Consider the following 21,723-nt stretch of genomic DNA (forward strand, 5'->3'; position numbering starts at 1 on the left):
TATATACCAGAATATAATCAGATTAAGGACTGACTTTAACTAGTCTTTGGTTGAAACTAAGCACTATTGAAAAATTCAAGCCTTTATATACCAGAATATAGTCAGATTAAAGACTGACTTTAACTACTCATTGGTTGAAATTAAGCACTATTGAAAAAATCAAGCCTTTATATACCAGAATATAATCAGATTAAGGACTCACCTTAACTATAACTAGTCATTGGTTGAAATTAAGCACTATTGAGAAAATCAAGCCTTTATATACCAGAATATAATCAGATTAAGGACTGACCTAAACTATAGATATAGTCATTGGTTGAAACTTAGCACTATTGAAAAAATCAAGCCTTTATATATACCAGAATATAATCAGATTGTACAGTAAAAACCCATTACTATTCTAGCACTAAAATGAAAATACTAACACCTTTCATATGGAAAAGGTGATGACATCCTGGAGTGAGCTGGTAAACTTGAGATATAAACTGAAGAATATTGAGTCTCTAAATTCCTTGCTTACAACAATTCAGTATTTTATAACTTACTAAAAAGTTAAAAAAAATTAATTCCTTACTTGATAAGCCAGTGTTTTCAGTGTTATATGCCACTACCTGGCTTATCCAAAAAGTGGTTACCCCAGGTTTTACGTCTTTATACCACTACCAGGCTTATCCGAAGAGTGGTTACCCCAGGACAAGATATACCAAGTCTAAGACAGAACCAGAAGTTTGATGAAAAATATCCCTGAAAATAGTTCAATATCCCCAAACATTTAGGAAGATGCTAATACCCGTGTACAAATTGCAAGGGCTCTTAAAATTTGAGAAAAACGCAAGTGGCGGGTGAGCATATGAATAACATTGAAGAACACTCGAGCAATTACCATACTTTACCTCACTCAGTACACCTACAAATTTTCGCTTAAGATCAGACTAACTTAAGGGGCGCGCTGATCGCCGAATTTCGAGGAATTATCGATTTTTAGAGTTTTACTGTTTTGAACTGGTATATGTCAGAAATCTAAGTAACATGTCCTGAAATATTATTGCAAAAAATTTTTTCAAGTGGTTTTTTTACATTTTTTCTCACTGCATTTACCATCATTTGAGCGAAAATCGTCGCAAAATTTTGGTATGACTTTTTATACGATAAAAATGGGAGCTCTCTCTCAAAAATATATCATAATATCTATCTATCTATCTATCTATGTGAGCGACAAATTGTGGCACAATGTCTGTATGACTTGCCAATTCTGGATAGTAGAAAGTGAGAAATTTACTTCAGTGTCGCACTAAAACTACCCATTTTCTACGATAAGAGCTGATTCGTTCTCTAAAAATAATATCAAATCAAAGTCAATATATATCTATGTATATCGATATTTTGAACTCGTCATATTCGTAGCACAGATGTACCATGCCAGCTAGTATACATATAATATTTTATATCTCTTGACATATTTTTACTGCGTATTTTCGGAAATTTGAAATTATATAAGTAGGTAACAGTTCCAAACAGAGCGTCAGGTTTTACCAGTAAACCATCTCGATTTGTGTGTGGTTCTGGTTCAAGCGATATCCTATTATAGTCTTTGTGATGCATTTCCTTTTCGGATTTTCTTACCGTGTGGTGCATTAACGCAATTCCATTGCCATAAGCAAGAGAAGTACCACCCTTATAAGGGAGAATTTTGAACGATTGCGTCTCGCAAGTTTGTTACAAGAGAGGGACAAAGCAAACGGGAATTGTCTCGCCTGGGATAAAAACAACACCAGAACGCCCATGTCTATGTCTAGGTAAGGGATTTGTTTTCCTATATTAGTGATGTTCAGATTAGCGATTAGTGATATTCCAATTAGTCATTACTATTTTTCATAATATAATAATTATATAAGAAAACAAATTTTAATTTTACTGCAGTGGGTTTTCGTCTGACTTGTGACTTTTGTAGGCTTGGTTGTCCAGCGTTTGTTTACTTCATCCTTGCAGTTGTTTGTTTATTTGCCTCCCCAGTATCTAAACAGAAAACATGTACAGCGGTAGCGTATATAGGTTATGTAGAAAATTTATATTGATAGCATATACTTCTATAGGTTATGAAGAAAACTTCATAACCTAACCTCAATAGGGCATTTATTTTTATCATGTATTATTACGAAAAAAATTGTGCACTGATAGCATATAGCCTACTTTTTTTTATAGGTAGCATATACTATTTTTCATAAGTTATGGAGAAAACATTATATTGATATCATATATTGGTGGATTTTTATTATGAAAAAACTTTGCACTGATAAATTATATATATATATATATATATATATATATATATATATATATATATATATATATATATATATATATATCTTTTACTGTAATACAACAGTATAATAAGAAGATATAAAAGGCCCATAAAACGCTATTTGAACGTTGCAACCATATATATCGAGCACTTCTTTCTGTGCCCCTGTTCACTGGTAAAATGTGGGGAGATGATGTGTTACAAGTGCATATATATGCTGCCACACCCACATATGCTTTGTATATATACTCTTGTAACACATCATGTGTCCATGTTTTGCCAGTGAATATGGGCACAGACGGAAGTGCTTGAAATATATGGTTGCAACGTTCAAAAAGTGTTTTATGGGCCTTTTGTATATATATATATATATATATATATATATATATATATATATATTATGTGTATACATACATTGTATATATATATATATATATATATATATATATATATATATATATATATATATATATAGATATATACAGTATATATATGTGTATATATATATATATATTATACATATATATAATATATATATATATATATATATATATATATATATATATATATATATATATATATATATATATATATATATATATATATATATATGCATGCATACATACATATATATATAGAGTATATATGTATATGTGTATATATATACATGTATATATATATATATATATATATATATATATATATATATATATATATATATATATATATATATATATATATATATATATATATATACATATATATATACATATATACTCTATATATATATATATATATATATATATATATATATATGTGTGTGTGTGTGTGTCTATTCATTTGATTATATTGGAAATTTCAGGGAATATTTCTTATATGACAAAATAGTTTTTGTGCAAAAATCAGCCTTCTAACTGTCATAGTTTCATAGTTATTACTAAATAACCATACATTTTTTTCTTTTGCCGTTTTCTCAAAACAGTTTTTTCAAAAATAAAAGCTTATAACTCCAGGAAGACGGAACCAAATTCCACGAAACTTTTACAGAGCATAGTATAACTATATATCTTGATTTTTGACGTGGGAAATTCATTTCTGAGAAACTTTTCTTGCATATTATTTTTAAAAAGTTTTGAAATCTTTTTATCAAATGCAAAAAAAAAGTGTACACTTAGAAGTCGAATTTCTCAGTTTCCCACGATGAGGTCATTCAGCGCTGAAACGGAAATGACAGTAAAATGTTTTCAAGGTGTAATAGGAGGAAAACCTCGTAGTTGCACTATGAATCAATTGATAGGAGAGGGTGGAAAGTAAGAGGGAAGAAAGTGAATGTGAAAGGAGGCTCTCTACTCTTCGAAAACTATTTCATATCCACTTTTTATCTATCATGACATCCCGCCCATACTCTCTCTCTCTCTCTCTCTCTCTCTCTCTCTCTCTCTCTCTCTCTCTCTCTCTCTCTCTCTCTCTCAGCGTTTTCACGAATATTAAAATTTGTCATTTTTTAAATTTTCTTCTCCGTTGAAGAAAGATCCGACTCTGGAGACTTGGAGTTCCGAAAAATTGAACATTATTCCGTTAATAAAAAATATTTCCAGTGTATTATTATGCTAAAATGGGATGTCCTGAAGCCCCCCGGAGCTGGATTCGGAGCCAGAATCCTTCTTCACGCGTTCAGTTTATTACCATACTAATGAAGCCTCCCGAAGCCTGCTTCGAAGCCACAATCCTCTTCCTCCTGCCAGGCTTCTGAAGCTCCCACGAGACAGATTTAAAAACTAAGCATAAGCAAAGTGAAAGTGAACTGAAGGAGCAGCTCTTCGGCGTTCGCTAGGAAAACAATTCTCTTTATACAAAAACTCAGAACCGGATTGCAAACAATAGGAAAGAACACTAAAGGATATCGCGACAGAAAAAAAGAGGATGTTTCTGAAGAGCAGCAGTGTTCCAAAAAGAGTGGTGGACAGAGAGAGACACGAAGAGCAGCCCAAAGGAATGAAGAAGACTGGACTTCAGGTTTACGGTGTGCGCGAGTGTTTTGTGTATCTGTAAGAGCCCCGACGCTGCCTCTTCCAAACACGTGTGTGTTCGTGTGTTCGTCAATCGTCATCATCGAAGTGGACAGGACAAAGCCAGCGTCTCGTTTTCTTTCTCTACAGGAACGCTATTTCAACCATACAATATTTCCGTCTGTTTCTCCCTAGCCACTGTTGTCTTGATGTATGTACAATCACCACTACTTGCATTGCCATGCAAGCATTCTAATCATGCACTCATAATGTTCCAACGAATCTTCTGTATCAAACTGTACGTGTGTTTCTGTTTGTGAAGACGCCAAATGTCTCTCCATTTCACATTTATTGTGCTATTGCATTGTATCCATTAATCTGTCTTGAATCTCATGCAATTGGCCATATGTAGAATTTCCTGGCCTTTCCACTGGTGCATGTTTCATCACTGTATGTTAATCATGTCTCTTGATATCGCCATCTGTTTGTCTGCCGACAAACACAGATGTCTGAACCTTTTATGTCTGTTTTACCTGTCTGTGTGTAGACGCTTACATTACCGCTCGCACGCGCGTCAATAACATCCTCCAAGATTAAAACAACAACACATTTATCTCAGTAAGGAACAACCAATAAACCAGTAAACACCCAGCCATAATGTCGCTCATACTCCAGTCCTTACACTGGTGACCCCGGAGTGACCCGAAGGACCCGGCCGACCCAAGATGACGACCCACGCGCCGATAGACCCTTCGCCGCCTCGCTGTTTCCCGCCGTTCCTGAGTTCTCAGTAGAAGTCCGACCCTCCGAGATGACCCACTCCACCACCGGAGCCCTGGATGCCTCCTCCAGGAAACCTGAAGCCGCCCCCGCACTCGTACTGGACAAGCTGACCAACGAAGGACCAGCCACATCATCCTTCAGCCTGCTGCCGCCCCTCTCGAGCCGGCCACGAAGGATCATCCAACGTCACCCTTCAACCCGCTCCCGTCCTCCTCGAGCTCCTGCTGGCCGGTGCCGCCCTTCAGCCTCCTACCTGCCCCTGGCCCAAGCCCTTTGAGCCAACTACAATTGTCGCCAAGACAATTTCCGCATCGATGCCTCGCTTGTGGGGGGAACATTGTAAGAGCCCGTCGCCCCGACGCCGTCTCTTCCAAACAATCAGACGTTACACACGTCTTGGGGGAGAGTACTTGTAAGAGCCCCGACGCTGCCTCTTCCAAACACGTGTGTGTTCGTGTGTTCATCAATCGTCATCATAGAAGTGGACAGGACAAAGCCAGCGTCTCGTTTTCTTTCTCTACAGGAACGCTATTTCAACCATACAATATTTCCGTCTGTTTCTCCCTAGCCACTGTTGTCTTGATGTATGTACAATCACCACTACTTGCATTGCCATGCAAGCATTCTAATCATGCACTCATAACGTTCCAACGAATCTTCTGTATCAAACTATATGTGTGTTTCTGTTTGTGAAGACGCCAAATGTCTCTCCATTTCACATTTATTGTGCTATTGCATTGTATCCATTAATCTGTCTTGAATCTCATGCAATTGGCCATATGTAGAATTTCCTGGCCTTTCCACTGGTGCATGTTTCATCACTGTATGTTAATCATGTCTCTTGATATCGCCATTTGTTTGTCTGCCGACAAACACAGATGTCTGAACCTTTTATGTCTGTTTTACCTGTCTGTGTGTAGACGCTACATTACCGCTCGCACACGTCAATAACATCTTCCAAGATTCTGTACATTTATCTCAGTAAGGAACAACCAATAAACCAGTAAACACCCAGCCAGTATGTCACTCATACTCCAGTCCTTACATATCTGTATATGTATGTGCGAGAGTGATGTGTGAGCGCTCACTTGTGTATGTGTTTGCCAGTGTGAATGCATGTGTGTGTATGAGAGTATAAATGGGGGTAAGAGGGTGATAGGACCCGGAAACCTGAACCACAAAACCACTCGGAACGAAAACCATGGCTTGGGGGAGCCTCCAGATGTTCAACTAGGCCTGAAACAGAAACAGGACTCTCGAAGTTGGGCCAAATCCACACCACCGTGGAGCGAACGATGAAGGCCTAGAGAGCGCTGGCGGCTTGGGGGAGCCTCCAGATGTTCAACTAGGCCTGAAACAGGAACAGGACTCTCGAAGTTGGGCCAACCACACCACCGTGGAGTTTAACGATGAAGGCCTAGAGAGCGCTGGCGGCTTAGGGGAGCCTCCAAATGTTCAACTAGGCCTGAAGCAGGAACAGGACTCTCGAAGTTGGGCCAAATCCGCACCACCACGGAGCGAACGATGAAGGCCTAGAGAGCGCTGGCGGCTTTGGGGAGCCTCCAGATGTTCAACTAGGCCTGAAACAGAAACAGGACTCTCGAAGTTGGGCCAAATCCACACAACCGTGGAGCGAACGATGAAGGCCTAGAGAACGCTGGCGGCTTGGGGGAGCCTCTAGATGTTCAACTAGGCCTGAAGCAGAAACAGGACTCTCGAAGTTGGGCCAAATCCACACCACCATTTTTTTAACGATGAAGGCCTAGAGAGCGCTGGCGGCTTGGGGGAGCCTCCAGATGTTCAACTAGGCCTGAAACAGGAACAGGACTCTCGAAGTTGGGCCAAATCCACACCACCGTGGAGCGAACGATGAAGGCCTAGAGAGCGCTGGCGGCTTTGGGGAGCCTCCAGATGTTCAACTAGGCCTGAAACAGGAACAGGACTCTCGAAGTTGGGCCAAATCCACACCACCGTGGAGCGAACGATGAAGGCCTAGAGAGCGCTGGCGGCTTGGGGGAGCCTCCAGATGTTCAACTTGGCCTGAAACAGGAACAGGACTCTCAAAATTGGGCCAAATCCACACCACCACGGAGCGAACGATGAAGGCCTAGAGAGCGCTGGCGGCTTGGGTTAGCCTCCAGATGTTCAACTAGGCCTGAAACATGAACAGGACTCTCAAAGTTGGGCCAAATCCACACCACCACGGAGCGAACGATGAAGGCCTAGAGAGCGCTGGCGGCTTGGGGGAGCCTCCAGATATTCAACTAGGCCTGAAACAGGAACAGGACTCTCGAAGTTGGGCCAAATCCACACCACCACGGAACAAACGATGAAGGCCTAGAGAGCGCTGGCGGCTTGGGGGAGCCTCCAGATGTTCAACTTGGCCTGAAACAGGAACAGGACTCTCGAAGTTGGGCCAAATCCACACCACCACGGAGCGAACGATGAAGGCCTATAGAGCGCTGGCGGCTTTGGGGAGCCTCCAGATGTTCAACTAGGCCTGAAACACGAACAGGACTCTCGAAGCTGGACCAAATCGACACCACGTCAGAGTGAACGATGAAGGCCTAGAGAGCGCTGGCGGTTTTGGGGAGCCGTCAGATGCTCAAGTAGGCATGAAACAGGAACAGGACTCTCGAAGCTGGACGAAATCCACACCACGACGGAGCGAACAATGAAGGCTTAGAGAGCACTGGCGGTTTGGGGGAGCCGCCAGATGCTCAAGTAGGCCTGAAATATGAAGAGGTCTCTCGAAGCTGGACGAAATCCACACCACGACGGAGCGAACAATGAAGGCCTAGAGAGCGCTGGCAGTTTGGGGGAGCCGCCAGATACTCTAAAAGGCCTGAAAGAGGAAAAGGACTCTGGAAGCTGGACCAAATCCACACCACGTCAGAGCGAACGATGAAGGCCTAGAGAGCGCTGGCGGTTTCGGGGAGCCACCAGATGCTCAACTAGGCCTGAAATAGGAACAGAACTCTCGAAGCTGGACCAAACCCACACCACGACGGAGCGAACGATGAAGGCCTAGAGAGCGCTGGTGGTTTGGGGGAGCCGCCAGATGCTCAACTAGGCCTGAAACAGGAACAGGACTCTCGAAGCTGGACCAAATCCACACCACAACGGAGTGAACGTTGAAGGCCTAGAGAGCGCTGGTGGTTTGGGGGAACTGCCAGATGCTCAACTAGAGCGCTGGCGGTTTGGGGGAGCTGCCAGATGCTCAGCTAGGCCTGAAACAGGAACAGGACTCTCGAAGCTGGACCAAATCCATATCGCGACGGAGCGAACGATGAAGGCCTAGAAAGTGCTGGCGGTTTGGGGGAGCTGCCAGATGCTCAACTAGACCTGAAACAGGAACAGGAACAGGAGTTTCGAAGCTGGACCAAATCCATATCACGACGGAGCGAACGACAAAGGCCTAGAAAGTGCTGGCTGTTTTGGGGGAGCCGCCAGATGCTCAACTAGACCTGAAACAGGAACAGGAGTTTCGAAGCTGGACCAAATCCACATCACGACGGAGTGAACGACGAAGGCCTAGAGAGCGCTGGTGGTTTGGTGGAGCCGCCAGATGTTCAACTAGGCCTGAAACAGGAACAAGACTCTCGAAGCTTGACCAAATCCACACCACGACAGAGAGAATGAGGAAGGCCTAGAGAGTGCTGGCGGTTTGGGGGAGCCTCCAGATGCTCAACTAGACCTGAAACAGGAACAGGAGTTTCGAAGCTGGACCAAATCCACACCATGACGGAGAGAATGAGGAAGGCCTAGAGAGCGCTGGCGGTTTGGGGGAACCGCCAGATGCTCAACTAGGCCTGAAACAGGAACAGGAGTTTCGAAGCTGGACCAAATCCACACCACGACGGAGAGAACAATGAAGGCCTAGAGAGCGCTGGCGGTTTGGGGGAACCGCCAGATGCTCAACTAGGCCTGAAACAGGAACAGGAGTTTCGAAGCTGGACCAAATCCACACCACGACGGAGAGAACAATGAAGGCCTAGAGAGCGCTGGCGGTTTGGGGAACCGCCAGATGCTCAACTAGGCCTGAAACAGGAACAAGACTCTCGAAGCTTGACCAAATCCACACCACGACAGAGAGAACGAGGAAGGCCTAGAAAGTGCTGGCTGTTTGGGGAGCCCAGATGCTCAACTAGACCTGAAACAGGAACAGGAGTTTCGAAGCTGGACCAAATCCACACCACGACGGAGAGAACAATGAAGGCCTAGAGAGCGCTGGCGGTTTGGGGGAACCGCCAGATGCTCAACTAGGCCTGAAACAGGAACAAGACTCTCGAAGCTTGACCAAATCCACACCACGACAGAGAGAATGAGGAAGGCCTAGAAAGTGCTGGCTGTTTTGGGGGAGCCGCCAGATGCTCAACTAGACCTGAAACAGGAACAGGAGTTTCGAAGCTGGACCAAATCCACACCACGACGGAGAGAACAATGAAGGCCTAGAGAGCGCTGGCGGTTTGGGGGAACCGCCAGATGCTCAACTAGGCCTGAAACAGGAACAAGACTCTCGAAGCTTGACCAAATCCACACCACGACAGAGAGAATGAGGAAGGCCTAGAAAGTGCTGGCTGTTTTGGGGAGCCGCCAGATGCTCAACTAGACCTGAAACAGGAACAGGAGTTTCGAAGCTGGACCAAATCCACACCACGACGGAGAGAACAATGAAGGCCTAGAGAGCGCTGGCGGTTTGGGGGAACCGCCAGATGCTCAACTAGGCCTGAAACAGGAACAGGACTCTCGAAGCTTGACCAAATCCACACCATGACGGAGAGAATGAGGAAGGCCTAGAGAGCGCTGGCGGTTTTGGGGAGCCTCCAGATGCTCAACTAGACCTGAAACAGGAACAGGAGTTTTGAAGCTGGACCAAATCCACACCACGACGGAGAGAACAATGAAGGCCTAGAGAGCACTGGCGGTTTGGGGAACCGCCAGATGCTCAACTAGGCCTGAAACAGGAACAGGACTCTCGAAGCTGGACCAAATCCACACCACGACGGAGAGAACGAGGAAGGCCTAGAAAGCGCTGGCGGTTTGGGGTAACCGCCAGATGCTCAACTAGGCCTGAAACAGGAAGAGGACTCTCGAAGCTGGACCAAATCCACACCACAATGGAGCGAACAATGAAGGCCTAGAGAGCACTGGCGGTTTGGGGGAGCCGCCAGATGCTTAACTAGGCCTGAAACAGGAAGAGGACTCTTGAAGCTGGACCAAATCCACACCACGACGGAGCGAATGATGAAGGCCTAGAGTGCGCTGGCGGTTTAGGGGAGCCGCCAGATGTTCAATTAGGCCTGAAACAGGAAGAGGACTCTCGAAGCTGGACCAAATCCACATCACGACGGAGCGAACGATGAAGGCCTAGAGACCCCAGGCTTTTTGGGGGAACCGCCAGATGCTCAACTAGGCCTGAAACAGGAACAGGACTCTTGAAGCTGGACCAAATCCACACCACGACGGAGCGAACGATGAAGGCCTAGAGCTCACTGCTGGTTTGGGGGAAGCGCCATATGCTCTACTAGGCTGGAAAAAGGAACATGACTCTCGAAGCTGGACCAAATCCACACCATGATGGAGAGAACGATGAAGGCCTAGAGCTCACTGCCGGTTTGGGGGAAGCGCCATATGCTCTACTAGGCTGGAAAAAGGAACAGGACTCTCGAAGCTGGACCAAATCCACACCACAATGGAGCGAACGATTAAGGCCTAGAGAGTGCTGGCGGTCTTGGGGAACCGCAGGTTGCTCAACTAGGCCTGGCACAGGAACAGGACTCTAGAAGCTGGACCAAATCCATACCACAACGGAGCGAACGAGGAGGGCCTAGAGAGAACCAGCGGTTTAGGGGAACCGTAGGTTGCTCAAATAGGCCTGGCACAGGAACAGGACTCTGGAAGCTGGACCAAATCCATACCCTAACAGGGTTGAATGATGAAGGCCTAGAGAGCGCCAGCGGTTTGGGGGAACCGCAGATTGCTCACCTAGGGCTCTCACAGGAACATGACTCAAAACTGGACTAAATCCATACCATAAAGGAGCGAATGATCACGGCCAAGAGAGCGACCAGCGGTTTGGGGGGACCACTGACGAAGGAGACGAAAACTTTAAAAATGACAAATTTTAATCTTCGTGAAAATGCTGAGAGAGAGAGAGAGAGAGAGAGAGAGAGAGCGTTAATGCATTGCATAGTATGAGCGGGATTTCATGATAGATAAAAAGTGGATATGAAATAGTTTTTGAAGCGTAGAGAGCCTCCTTTCACATTCACTTTCTTCCCTCTTACTTTCCACCCTCTCCCAACAATTGATTCATAGTGCAACTGCGAGGTTTTCCTCCCATTACACATTGAAAACATTTTACTGTCATTTCCGTTTTAGTTTTTAGTGCTGAATGACCTCATAGGTCCCAGTGATTGGCCTTTGGCCGAAATTCTGTATTCAATTTGATGCTATTCAATTCAGTTCGTAGCTATTCCCTGAAAGGAAGAAAATCAAGCAGCCATGAAACAGTGGGTCTATAAGCAATATATTCAGTCGAAGCCAAACTGTATGAGATTACAGACCGAGGCCACCCCCTCACAGTGGAGAAATTAGACTCATTTTAGAAAATATCTGTACTCCATTCTTCTGTCAAAGTACAGAGCAGCTAATTGCTCCTTTTAGAGGATTGAGCAGAGGTAAAGCAAATGATTTGTGTATTCAGTGACTGGACATACTGTAAACCTATTAATCTTTGGTGTTGAGAGAGGTCGTTATACCACTATATATATATATATATATATATATATATATATATATATATATATATATATATATATATATATATATATATATATATATATATATATAGCGAAGTTCAGGGTGGGTTCTATCAATTCAGCAAACAGCAGTTTGGTGCGAGGAGGACACTTCTTTATTCCTTTCTGAGTACTTTCTTCAGCTGTTGACGTTTCAAGACGTTTAGTCCCATTTTCAAAGCTACACAATAAAAGAAACAGACGTTAAAAAAACGGACTCGGAATAAAACAACATAAAATTATAAGTACACTTTGTTCACTTTGTTTGGTTTTATGTACAGCCCTCCACAGGGATAATTCCCTCTCTGGCGGGCCCTTGTACGTTTTCAAAATAAGGTGCTTCTTATATTTTGTAATTGTCTTTCAGTGTTTTCTCGTCAGTATCGTAGCTCCTGCAGAACAGGAGTCTTTAGTTCCTTTTTAAATTTGCCTTCTTCTCGTATGCACTTCACTTCAGGCGGTATTTTGTTGTATAGTCTTGGTGCGCAGTGTACAAATGCTCTCTCGCCTGACTTACATTTGTTCTAGTTTCAAATAGCCTATATGCTTCACTTGCATGCCTGATTACAATATTCATTTCGGGTCTAAAGAAACTTAAGCAGTTTCTCAGATATGTTGGTTCATCATATTTTAGTGCTTTAAAGACTGTAAGTAGTATTTTATATTCTATTCTAGCTTTTACTGGGAGCCAATATAGCTCAATTAGTGCTGGGGTTATTCTGTCACGGGAACGCAGTTCTTTTATTAAACTGGCGGCTCTATTTTTTACTCCTTGCAATTTTCTTAGTAGGTAGTCAGGGAGACCGTAGTATATAACGTTGCAGTAGTCAAGCCTCGAAAGTATTTGGTTGTAAATTGCTGGTTTCAGAGTATCTTCGTTTAGGTATTTTCTAATAAATGCAATGTTTCTGATATGATAGTTACAGGTTTTTGTAATATGCAATATATGGTTCTTAATCGACAATTTATTAACAACAAATACTCTTAAGTTCCTCACTGGTGCCACAATATTTATTATTGACGGATCAATAGTTATGCTTTTGAAGTGTTCATATTTTCGTAGTGCACTGTCAGATCCAAATAGCATACACTCAGTTTTGTCTTTATAAGTTTCAGTTTCTTTGCCGACATCCATTTTTTGATACCTTTCATTATTGCATCGATTTTACTAATGGTGTCTTCTACCGTTTCTACAGGAAAATAGAACTGGGTGTCATTAGCATACAGTTTATACTTAACCTTGTACTTATTTAGAATTCTAGATAATTCAGTTGTGTAAATGCCAAATAGCAGTGAACCCAGAACGCTGCCTTGGGGCACTCCTTTTCTTAGGCTTTTCTTTTCTGATTTCACGTTTGACATAACCACTGTAACCTTCCTATTTTCTAAGTAGCTTTTGTACCATTTGTGTACGTCATCTTCGGTGCCTACTGCTCTCAGGTCTTCAAGCAGTAGATTGTGGTCAACTGTGTCAAATGCTGCATATAATTAGGTCAAGCATAACCAGGATGCCACATTTTCCATTTGCTATAATTTCTACCATATCATTTATAATTGCACACAATATAGTCTCTGTTGAGTGTTTTTTTTTCTGTATGCTGACGGATCATCAGGTATAAAGTTGAGTTGTTTCAAGTGTTTCCATGTTTGTTTGTGAACTTCCGTTTCTCTAAGTTTTTATAAGTTCGATAGGTTCAATATTGGTCTATAGAAGCTTAGATTTTCTTTATCACCTTTTCCTTTATAGGCAGGCTTTATACAGGCAAGCTTTTCACCATTTGGGAAAGATGCCTGTGCTAGACTCATGTTAACAGTATCAAAATAGAGCTCCCACAACTGATCAGAGTGTTTTGCCTCTTTTATGTCACTTATGGGAAACGGGTCATTTTCACAATAGGTGTTTTTTTACTGTTCTCATCATTTTGCCAAAGTCATTCATGTTCAGTTCTTTAAACTTGCTGAATTTGCTATTTCTCACGAGGGATCTCCTTATCTAAACTGTGGCAGATTCTGTCAACTTTTTCTTCAAAGTAGTTCGCAAAGTTATCGGCCAGGTTTTTGTAGTCACTAGTTACGTCAGGTAGAACTTTTTCTTTCTTGAGTCCCAATATTCCGGCTAAATTGTCATGGATTTTGGGGGGATTTTTCTCTACACCAAACATTTTATTGTAATATATTTTCTTGGTTTCCATACTCAAGCCGTTGTAATGGTTTCTAGCTGTTTTGTACAGTGACCAATTTTCACTACTTCTTGATTCTTTCTATCTTTTCCATAGATCTTCCACTTTTCTTTTCTTTTTCTTAGCTTCACCTAATTCACTGTTAAACCATTTGGCATTTTCTTGAACTATTATTTGCCTTGTTACTTCTGGACATTTATCGTTGTAGCTTGACGCCAATATACTTTTGTTATAGAATGTTAAACAGCTTACACACACACTTGGTCGCCTGTCAAGGTATTCCTCAAATGACACCTGCACTCCTGGCTTGTTTCTCTTATTTTCTTCATGCTCTCAACAATAAATTCATCATCTTTAAAGTAATAGTTTTTGTCAGTGTATAACCTTTCCAGATATTTATACTAAATATGACTAGTTTATGTATTGGAGATATCATGCATTCATTATCAACTTGTATGTCACTCACAGTCTCGTTGTTTTTGTTTTGTATCACTAAGTCATTGGTATAGTTCAATAATGATGTGGGTTTCTTCACAACATTTACGAGGTCGTGGCTTTCAAGTAACTCTATAAATTCTTTGACATATTTGTCACCGTTATCATCCAGAGGTAGGTTGAAGTCACCACAAATCAGTATATTTTTTATCCCAGCTAACTAGTCGAGGAAGTCGCTGAATTCGTCTAAGAACGATCTCTTGCGCTTGGTGGCTTATAGACTTATGATTTGTATGTGTTTGTTTGTGTTTAATTTTGGTGGTGATGTATTCAAATGTACTGAACACATTTTGGTTCATTATAGATACATTTTATACTTTTTTGACAAAGATTCCCTCTCCACCACCGTTTTTGTTTTCTCTCGGTACATTGTAAAAGGTGTGAGACTCTGGTGTCATTTTGTTTATTTTAGAAAAATGACTTACATTATTGCTTAGCCATGTCTCTGTTAGCATGCATATATCTAGATTTTGATCATTTATAAGATTTCTAATAGTGTTAGTTTTATTTCCTACGGACTGTATGTCTATAAAATTGCATAGAAGATTATTAGTCAAAGCCAAGATCCGTATTATTTTTTACTTTTGACACACGTCCTATATATACTGTGCACTTATTGCCATCATATGTTTTATGAATAGTATCACTATGGCCTTTCTTTACACAATTTTTACACTTTAAGGTGATTTGTGATTTTTCACCACATCTAGGGCAAACTTGGTCATTTCTACAATTCGTTGCGCTGTGACCGAATTCCTGACATTTACAGCACTGATAGGGCATGTAACAGTAGCATACTTGGCAACAGCTGTACAGCGTACGCAATTTGTCACCTCTATCATAGATAGTCTTTCGTATTTGTGGTGTGCATTTGATGATATAGTGCTTATATTTGTCATCTTTGGCTTTCATTTCCATTAGCCAACAATTTTCAGGTCGTCATTTTCAGAAATGAGATTACCTATCCATGGATTTTTCTTGACAATGTTATCGACAATGTCATCTTCATCCTCCGGGACTTAGACTACTTTTATTTTTGGTTTAAGTTTACCCTTCTCATTTACTGATATATTGTTGATATTCTGAACCTCCATTATTGGCTTTTGTAAGTTTTTCCTTCCTGGAAATCTTACAAATAAGTGTCCATCCCTTGTTGTTTTAACCTGTTCAACTGGCGCCGTTATTTTACTCATAATTTGTCTCTTTTCATTTGCTACTGTTCTCTCGTAGTTTGTAGATTTGATCAGAAGCACTTTTTATGTTTTTATTGATTCAGCATAAGTTTTGTCCGTGTTTGTCATGGTCTTTACATCTTTATCTACATTGTCAATTTTGTTTTGAATTTCATCTATGTTGATCATTAGTCAATAGTTTTCCGAGCCGAATCCTCAATCAACTTTGCCAATATCTCTGTGTTTGCTTTTATTTCTTCAAGTTCATCTTCAGTGAGTCTTTTGTGTGTTCTTTGTTCAGGCCTCTTGCAATTATTACAGATGTACAGTATGTTATCACTCCGAAGTATGGGTGTGTATCTGACCTCGATACCTGAACATTCATAGTGGAACCATGTATCACACATTTCACAGCAAGTTCCTTCCTCATCAACTTCGCTCAGAGCAGTGTCCGCAGGTTGCTGACTCTCTCTCGATTTGGATTGACTCATCCTCCTCCAGTATTTTCTTGAGTGTTCCATCTTTACGTGGTGCTTCGATAATTATGAGATAATGTTCGTATGATAGGTTGATCTTGCCTCTACTTCAGAGGTTCCCAAACTTTTTGTTCCTCGGTACCCTTTGGGCTTTTTTATAGGTTCCCATGTACCCCTAACACTAAAAATTAAGCTTAATATTAAAAAAGAACATTTTAATATTTTGATATTTTAGATTTATGGAGTCTGCATGTGTAGATTACATAGGTATCTTAAATGGTGATAACAGAAATAAAGCAATTACTAAGGTATTTTATATTTTGATCCAGCACATACAATACATAACTTTTGATTATTATCCAAAACATTCAGACCAAATGTACCCCCTGAAACGTGCAAATGTACCCCTGGGGGTACATGTACCCTAGTTTGGGAACCCCTGCTCTACTTGATTTAATTTCTAGAGTCTGTGTTCTCTCTTCCCTTCCTCTTCTTCGTGTTCACTTTGAACGTCGCTCAAGTCAGGCACTGTTCACAGAGCACTTCACAGACTCGTCCTACTCTCACGAAAGTTTCTTGGTAATGTCTCATCATGGAAAGCTGATTAATATAAAGCACTGACGTCAGTGATTAGACATGATGGGTTTTATTGCCAATCCGGTAGGGGTAAAGATAAGGAGAGGTCAGCACGGTATCTTACAATGAGGTTTCTGAAATGGCACCATGAAATTGAAGTGGATCTGCTGTATTCGTTATTCCAGGGCACTGCAGTGCATTAGGGAGTGAAAACGTGCAAACTAATTTTTTATTTTGTTTCTATTGCATGAAGGGTATTTATCATATTTAGAAAAGCCGTGGTTTTTACGTTTCGTTATCTTATGAGTTTCCCTTTATATCGTTATATTATATCTTTCGAAAGGAAGTTTCCACCGTGATAATTCATGAGGAATTGTAGAATGAGGAAGGGTAGAATTTTAGCAGCCTAGTTAACTTCCTTCGTTCGCGGTGGCCCTAAAAAGTGTTTAAATTATATTTTTAAATAATTTTGTACAATAACTTTAATGCTTGCCACCATCACCCTATAGTATTTTGATCAAAATGAATTTAGATGAATATTTCAATATACAGATGCACGAAGGTAAAATTTTTGCCAGGAAAAGTATATGAAAGAAATGTATTATATCTATGGTATTATATCTATGTATTATATCTATAGTATTATATCTATATATATATATATATATATCTATATATCTATATGAAAAAAATGTATTATATCTATAGTGGCTAAAGTTTGAAAATAAGTTATGCAATAATGTTTTATGCATGTAACTATATAACTGTTTTATACAAGTAACTATATAAATAATGTTTTATGCATGTAACTGTATAATGCCGGTAAAAGAAAAAATAAGTCTATATCAGTTCGTCCAGGGCTTCTTACAGGTGTCGAAGAACCATTGAACAAAGTGCCTAAGACTTCTGTTTTTCTTATTCTTTTACCTGTGTTATACATAGGTATTTAATGCATAAAACATAATTGTGGATTTTGTCATTGGAACAGGTACCTGAAGCTGTCATGCATTGGAATTCCTTTGAGGAGCCCATACTGAGTGTCATTCATTATTGCATTATTTACCCAATGCATGAAATTGGATCCCCTTATTTAGGCCAATCCGTATCCAGTACATGCATCGGAAAAACGGCTGGTAACAATTTAAAACTGATTATGGCAATCCATAACGAAACCTAAATTGGATACTGGTAATCGTGCCAGTATCAGCCCAATGCAGTCAAGTGGTATATAATCGTTCCAGTACCATTCCAGTACATGCATTGGGATGATTATGGATCGTATGTATCGGCCCAAAATTGTTTCGATACAGTGTCATTGGTGGCCCAGTGTGCAAACGGATATAAACTGGACCAATGCTTCTGACCATTTTAGGGAGTATTGTGCTAATGTCCAGAAGTCAGGAAGTCCAGTACTGGACCAATGTATGACCAACACTTGTGTGTTTGCTGGGACGTCAGTGCTATAAAACCATGCAAGTAAACTGTAGCTTAATTTAATTCGTTGATATAATGACTTATGGTAATACCATTGTTTATGTCAACCCAGAAACAGTAAATGTGTTTGAACCATGAGAATAAACTGTAAAGGACCAACATAGTACAATTCGCTGATAAAAGATATTGATGTAGAGTACTGTAATACTGTTATCTATGTCAACCCAGAAACTGTAATTTTTCAAATAGTTTCGCTATCTGCAATAGGACTAACACTATATTAATTCGCTGATATAAAATAATAATGATTCAGAGCAATACTAGTGCCTGACCCAGACACTGTAATTTCATTTAATTCGCTGATATAAAAAAAAATATGTAGAGTAATACTGTTGCCTATGCCAACCCAGAAACTGTAATTTAAAAACTAAAGATGTGTTATCTGCTATAGGATTAACTTAGTTTCATTGGGACTGACATAATTAGTTTAATTCGCTGACATAAAATATTGGTTCTGACCCAGAAACTGTAAATGTTGAAAAGGAATGAGCTATCTACTGGTATAAAATGGTGATGAGTAATACTCTGACCCAGAAACTGTAATTTAATTCAATTCGCTGATGTAAAATAATGTGGAGTAATACTGTTGCCTATGGTAAACTAGAAACCATAATTTAAAAAATGCAGTATCTGCCATCTATTATAGGACTACCATAATTAGTTTAATTAGGACAAACATAGTTTAATTGGGACTAACATGGTTTAATTAGGAATAGCATAGTTTAGTTAGGAGTAACATAGTTTAATTCACCGATACATAGTTTAATTCACCGATACATAAAATATAAATTCTGATCCAAAATCTGTAAAAGTTGAAAATTGCGAGGTATCTACTACTGACATCGACTGATGTAAAATGATGAGTAATACAGTTTCCTATAACAACCCAGAAACTGTAATTGAAAAAATAAAGGATGCGCTGTCTATTATAGGACTAATATAAATAGTTTAATTAGGATTAACATAATTTAATTAGGACTGACATAATTAGTTTAATTCGCAGATATGAAATAATGATTCTGACCTAGAAACTGTAATTGTTTTTAATTCGCTGATAGAAACTGTAATTTAAAAAATGCGCCGTCTCTTATAGAACTAACATAATTTATTTTAATTATGACTGACATAATTAGTTAAAATAGGACTAACATAGTGTAATTCGCTGATGTAAAACATTAATTCAAACCCATAAAATGTAAATGTTGAAAACGGAATCGCGATCTAATATTTATTGCTGCTCCATCGTTGTCTTTCTCCGACGTCTGAATGTAAACAATACGGGTGGCTCAGCCGCTCAGGTCAGTGACTGATCGAATCTATCACGTTTCTTGTTTCTTTCGTTATTTCAGCCTTTTATCAACCGTATCTCTCCGTTGCAATATTCTATCGGTGAGAATTTCAATTCTGTTTGCTTGATTGTTAATTTGGTTAAAGTAAGGAGCTAAATCAACGGAGATTAGTTAATGGATAACGTTTTCCTAGAGGCTTGGTTGGATTCCCGTAGGATATTTAAATTTATATTTGTGCAATTTTTTTAGCTAATATTTTATTTCTTGCACTTTCTTTAGCGGAAATATGTATACGTATATAATGTCAATATATATACATATACATATTTGCAATTTCCTCAGCGGAAATGGACCTACCGTCTTGCAAGGCCCTTTATATTTCTCCTAATTTATTAAGCATATATTATGAAGACTTTTATCCTGTGGTTTATTCATTTCTGTTCGTTATTTTTAGGGCAGTTAACTGTGTTTTTTTTTCTTTTACCGACTCCATATTATATATGGAACATTAGCCTACCTGCGAGGGTGGAAACACCTGACCCTAGGTCAGTGTAGCCTAAACTAGGTTTATTTATAATTTCTTTTATCTTCGGAGTGGACGAAAACAAGATACATGTACATTCCCATAGAGTATTAAAAGATAGAGATTTCACAAGGTTAATTTCTCCTATGTTGGGATGGTGCTGTCAGTACACCTCATGCAGTGTATTGTAGACATTACGGTATTTATAAGTACTGTATTAGCTCTGCACGGACTCTATGGAACGGTTCCGCGAATACAAGAGATGTTAGGGAGCCATACGTTCAAGAAGGGATTGGCTATGGACATCTATTATAAAAGGAACTATACTAACCCAATGCACCCTACTTAACCTAACCTAGTAGGCCGTGTTACTTAGCCGGGGGAGCCCCCTGGAACCCCCAATGAAGGAAATGGCACTTTTTACCAAAAGTTCCCCTATATTGCGCATGCGCAATAGCAAAAACAATCAGTTCTTAGGTTAATTATAGTCGACCAACAAAAAATAATGGTAAATTCTTGATAAACAAGAAAATAGCATAGAAAAAGTCAATTTCCAAGGTAATACCTGACGCGGAGCTAATACTTAGTTCTACCGGCATTATTTAAGGTTCTTTGCAGCGTCCCTTCGGCCCCTAGCTGCAGCCTTTTCATTGATTTTACTGTACCTTTGTTCATATTCTCTTTCTTTTGTATTACTTTCCACCCTTTCTAAACAATTGTTGCATAGTGCAACTGTGAGGTTTTCCTCCTGTTACACCTTTCCAACCTTTTTACTCTTAATCTCCCTTTCAGTGCTGAAGGACCTCCCAGGTTCCAGCACTTGGCCATTGGCCCAGAAATGCATCCTCGTGTTACTTTACAAAAATTAAACTATCCTAGGGCACCAGGTCCAACCTGACTACAGTTTTGTCTTTCCCTCCCCACCTCCTTTCCCCGTTGTTCTTGCACCTAACCTGGAGTAGTTTGAGTCACAAGAGAAAATTACATGGTTATGTCCTAACCTTAACTTCTCTAATTCAACTTAGGGCACCGAGTCTTACCAGACCCAAGGGTCTTTGACTCAGGGGCAAAGCCCCCTCCAGTGCCCTTTGCAGTAAAACTGAAAATGAAGACTACTATACTGTAGTCTGGTTCCAGCCAGTGGGCAATTGTAATATTTACCGCCATTTTCATTTTTTTATTTGCTTTTCTATGTTTATGATATTGACTGTTGTTTGTGTTTTTATGTTCATCCAGAAGGGGCTGGTACTAAATATGGCACCCATTTTGCATGTAAACTAATAGTTACCGAATCAGAGGGGCACGGGAGTAGTCTTCAGTTTTGCCAAACTTTGCAAATTATTTAGAATGCTGTAAATCCTAAAGATGTAAAGTATAAATTCATCCCAAGCTTACTTTACACACTGGGTTAAAATTATTAAATGAACTAACCCCTTTTTCCTAATTATGCCTTGCATTGGAGACAAAATATTTCTTACTTTAAGCAGTGGTGTTGCTACCATTAGGGCCAGTTAGGCAGTTGCCCAAGGTATGTACCTCAAAAGGGAAAATTACATAACTATTAAAAGTTTTATCAAAGTTGCTTCAGGAAAAATGTGTCAGGAGATTTTGTCAGGACAGT

General features: G+C 40.2%; 1 protein-coding gene across 3 annotated transcripts in view; it reads left to right on the forward strand.

Moving 5' to 3' along the window:
* LOC136831268 (beta-1,3-galactosyltransferase brn-like) overlaps positions 1 to 21,723 on the forward strand; it is a 43,911-nt gene that overhangs the window by 14,789 nt on the left and 7,399 nt on the right. The window contains exon 1 of one of the 3 annotated variants that reach the window (XM_067091387.1): positions 19,523 to 19,588. The exons of 1 other annotated variant lie outside the window; for it this stretch is intronic. The gene's annotated coding sequence lies outside the window, so the exon portion shown is untranslated. Of the gene's footprint in view, positions 1 to 19,522; positions 19,680 to 21,723 lie in introns of those variants that run through there. One more of the 3 variants, XM_067091369.1, reaches the window with a different exon arrangement.

The sequence above is a fragment of the Macrobrachium rosenbergii genome, chromosome 4 (assembly GCF_040412425.1).
Source record: "Macrobrachium rosenbergii isolate ZJJX-2024 chromosome 4, ASM4041242v1, whole genome shotgun sequence".
Classification (NCBI taxonomy): domain Eukaryota; kingdom Metazoa; phylum Arthropoda; class Malacostraca; order Decapoda; family Palaemonidae; genus Macrobrachium; species Macrobrachium rosenbergii.